The sequence below is a fragment of the Dasypus novemcinctus genome, chromosome 6 (genome assembly GCF_030445035.2).
Source record: "Dasypus novemcinctus isolate mDasNov1 chromosome 6, mDasNov1.1.hap2, whole genome shotgun sequence".
Taxonomy (NCBI): Eukaryota; Metazoa; Chordata; class Mammalia; order Cingulata; family Dasypodidae; genus Dasypus; species Dasypus novemcinctus.
In genome coordinates this window covers 89645177-89649594 of record NC_080678.1, presented here as the reverse complement: position 1 = coordinate 89649594, position 4418 = coordinate 89645177, and positions in this window count along the sequence as shown.

Here is a 4418-nt window from a genome sequence, read left to right as displayed (position 1 = left end):
ACAAGCAAAGAGGGGCCAGATGGGAACAGCACCTGGGGTGCACCGGGAGCCATGGCAGCAGAAATTCAGGGCTGCCCATGCGGGACACGGCCCAGTGCCCCACACCAAGTCCTCGCAGACAAGGCATGGGCAGCTCACAGGAGGCGCATGTGCCGGCCACCCTACTATGCAGGCTTTCAGCAGAGAAGGGCCTGAGCCCAGGACCCACCTGGCAGACAGGAGACTGAGCCCACCTCAGGGCCCCTCCTGCCAGGCTGCCCCACACTCCCCCACCAGATGGTACCACCTGTGCCGGGAAGGGAAACCCAGCTCATGCACCTGACAGGTGCAAGACTCCAGAACAGCAGGGAGACCACAGGCTGACCTGCTGTAACGGGGGGGCTGCAGGTTCAGGGTAAGGGCTCCCTGAGCTGGGCTGGCCTGGGGGTTCCTGCCAGTGTCCTGGGCCCCAGGGCCCCCGGCCAAGGCCCTTGAGAGGGGACCATGCACCTAGCCAAGGGCTCTGCAAACCCCAATGCAGCCCCCTGAGAAGCCTGGAAGGATGTCCTGCAGGAGAAGGGGCCTGTCCAGGGAGGCAGAGCCTGCACACCAGCCTCCAGGGGTCCCAGCCCCACCTCCTGGGCTGGGCAGGCCTGTGAGGCCTCCACCACTGCCCCACCCTCTGCTCACAGCCCACGCTCCTCCCAGCTTTTGGCCTTTCTCCCAAAGCAGCCCAGGAACCCTCTTAGGCCTATTTGCTGCTTCCTCTAGCACTGACACAAGCATCTAGTGGCACTGAGCCCACCCTCCCCCCACAGGAGGCTGCTGAACAGAGGAGGGAGTGGGCAGTGGAGAAGCTGGATGAGCTTTCCCAAACTCAGCCTCCCATGGACGGCCTGCCGGGGGTCCCCCAGGAGTTCCACGGAAACACTGGTCCCTCGTGAGTGCTGCCTCGCAGCTGCACGTGCAGGGATGCCCCCACTGTGGAGTGGACGGTCAGAGGCAGGGCCCCTGGGGCTGGGTGCTGGGTGCTGTGGGTCAGGGATGCATCCAGCAAGCCAGGCCAAGCCCATGGGGACAGCGGAGCCCTGTCTGTGTGTGAGACGCACCCGCGTCCTTGCATGTCCATTCAGAGTCACTGTGGGAGGGCCACGCCCACCTCCACTGCCTTTCCATGTTGCATTTGAGAGGGCTACTGCTCTCCAAGGCTGTGTCCAGGAGGGAGGCACCTGTTAGAGAGGCTGCTGGAATTGGGGGACAGGTAGAAACTCTGCTTGCCCGACAGGGCACCTCGTCCCCCTGACCCATGCCCTCTTGTCCTCAGGTCAACCTTTGTGGGGAAAAGCTGGAAGAGCATTTACAACTTTGTTGCCAACATCACAAATAAATTAAAGAAGTAAGGCTTCTCTGAGCTGCGGGCCCCTTGGGCTGTGGGAGTTCGACCCTGGCCAGAGCACACATCCCTTGGAGCCTCCAGGGGCCTGCACGTCCCTCGGGTGGGAGCCCCGAGCCCAGGGCTCTGAGCCAGAGCAGATGACACATGAACAGATGCCAGTGGATGCCCCCTGTGGTGGCCGAGGGGTGGTGCCAAGGGTGGGGGGGAGCTCAGTAAAGCCCATCCATGGCCAGGACAGGGAGGTGGTGACCAGCTCCCCGAGGGGGCGAATTGATGGAGGAGGGGTGATGGGGGAGGGGAGATGGGGGAGGAGAAGGAGGGACAGAGCTGCAAGAATATCACAGTAGAAGGGAGATACCTCAGAGATGCGAGTGCAGGTCTTGATGTCACTGCAGATGTGTGCAGGGGTGTGCAGGTGTGCACATATGTCTTCTGGGGTGTTGGCCTCTAGGGGTGGGCAGAATGCCATCCTGGCACCCTCTCTTGCGTGAAGCCTCCAAGTCCTTCACTCAAGTTGTCGGCACTGCCTGGTGGGGAGTGGGCCCCGATGTGAGATGCGTTGGGGAGGGGGCAGCTGGGCTGTGGCCTGGCCTGGCTGCCTGGGCGTGCGGCTTCCAGCTGTGAGTGGCCTCTCACAAGTGGGCACTTCCTCACAGCCCAAAAATGCGGATCTCCTTTATCACCTTTGGCTCTCGGGGCTACGTGTCCATAGACCTCACGTCAGACGAGTAAGACCCCCAGACGCCCTCGGCGGACCCGGAGGCCCCACAGGGCAGCAAGGAGCGAGCCCCAGCATCAGGCTGGCCCTCACCCAGGACCCGGGTTCCTTGGGGATGCCTGGCAGCTGGCACTGTCTCCCCCAGTGTTCTCTTCTCACCCCATCCCCTGTCTCCCTTCTGTCCCGAGCACCCATGGCAGCACCTCCCTTCATCAGAGTCTCTGAAGAGTCCAGGGACCCAGGGGGGCTGGTGGAGACTCATGTGTGTCCTGTCTCAGCCCTGCCTGTGCTGTGAGCCCAGCTCTGTGCCTGCTCGTCCCCTTCTAGATTTGGAGGGAGCAGGGTCCGAACCAGGCAGGACGATGGGGGAAGTCAGGGTGCTGGAGCGAAGGGTCCGGGGAAGCCAGAGTGGGTCAAAAAGAGGAGCCCAACTACAGTGTCCCACAGGTATGGGGCGGGCACAGCTGGGGGCACACCGTGGCCTGAACAGGGTCACAAAGTCTGGGGGTGGGGCTGGCGAAGTGCCTGGTGGCCACACGGTCCAGGCACTTGGGGACACCAGTGCCGGGGTCCCATCCCTAGTAGGGAGCCCAAAGGAGCCTTGGGGACATGTCAGCCTGGGGGTGGCACCTGGGGGTGGAGCAGAGCATGCTGCCCACACATTGGAGGGAAGCCAGGGCAGCAGGGGAAGCAGGAGGCAGCACCCGAGGTGGGGTCCTGGGGGAAGCTAGGCCTCCCCATGGTGCTCCAGGAGGAGCTGCAAGGGCTGATGCTCTGGGCAGGAGTGAGAGCATGGATGGGGAGTGGGTGTCATGTGGGTTTGGAGGTGGGAGGAAGCAAGTCTTGGAAGGCCCCTGGGTGGGGCCATGGTGTCCAGGGGGAGCTGGCTTGGAGCAGGAAGGGCCCCCCCAGGCATGGCAGCTGTAGGAGCTGTGCAGGAGGGACATGTCCAGGGAGCCCCGAGTCCTCAAGCAGCAGCCCTGGGGGCGCGTGGCCTGCAGCAGAGCTGGGGTGGCCTGGGACTGGTGCTCCCACAGGTGCTCCCTGCCCGAACTGAGGAGGGGTGGAGCAGAGGGGCGGGGTGGGGCCTGAAGGGGCCCTGGGCCTGGGAGCAGAGGGAGCCTGACCCCCTGGGGGGGTGTGGAGAGCGTGTGGCCGTGGGTGGTGGGGGCAGGGTCATGGAGGGTCTGCTGTGGGGGCAGAGGCCAGAGCACAGGGACTGGGTGGCCCCAGCTGGGCTGTCAGGAGAGTGAGACCTGGGAGGGGGGTTCCGAGGGGAAGAGGCACCTGCAGGAGGAGGGTCTTGCCCAGGGAGGCGGAGCCTGCACACCAGCCTCCAGGAGTCCCAGCCCCACCTCCTGGGCTGGGCGGGCCTGTGAGGCCACCCCCACTGCCCCGCCCTCTGCTCACAGCCCATGCTCCTCCCAGCTTTTGACCTTTCTCCCAAAGCAGCCCAGGAACCCTCTTAGGCCTATTTGCTGCTTCCTCTAGCACTGACACAAGCATCTAGTGGCACTGAGCCCACCCACCCCCCGCACAGGGGGCTGCTGAACAGAGGAGGAGGTGGGCAGTGGAGAAGCAGGATGAGCTTTCCCAAACTCAGCCTCCCATGGGCGGCCTGCCGGGGGTCCCCCAGGAGTTCCACGGAAACACTGGTCCCTCGTGAGTGCTGCCTCGCAGCTGCACGTGCAGGGATGCCCCCTCTGTGGAGTGGATGGTCAGAGGCAGGGCCCCTGGGGCTGGGTGCTGGGTGCTGTGGGTCAGGGATGCACCCAGCAAGCCAGGCCGAGCCCATGGGGACAGCAGAGCCCTGTCTGCATGTGAGATGCACCCGCATCCTTGCACGTCCACGCAGAGTGACGGGGGAGGGCCACGCCCACCTCCACTGCCTTTTCCATGTTGCATTTCAGAGAATATCTTCAACAAGGCCTTCGGAGACTCTCAGTTGAGCCTATTCTAATCATGTTTTCCTACGTGAATGAAGGACTAGAGAAGGTACAGCTGCTGGAGCCTGGGGAGTTCATCCCACCTGCTTGCATTCTTGGAGTGCTCCTTGTTCATCTAAACCCCTTGTCCCAACATTTCCTTCCTTTTTTGCAGGCAAATATGATGCTTCGAAAAGCCGCCACTGGAGGTAAGCCCCTCCTGCCCGCCGTGGTCTCAGGGGCCGAGGGCAAAGCCGGGCTTGGGCATCAGCGCGTTCGGGTCCCGATCCCTCCCCCACGTTCTATCTCTGAGTTGGAGAAAGTTCCTTACGGTCTCCGAGTTACAGATTCCTCCCCTGGACAAGGAGGCTAAGATAATACCCACCTCGCCTTTATGAGA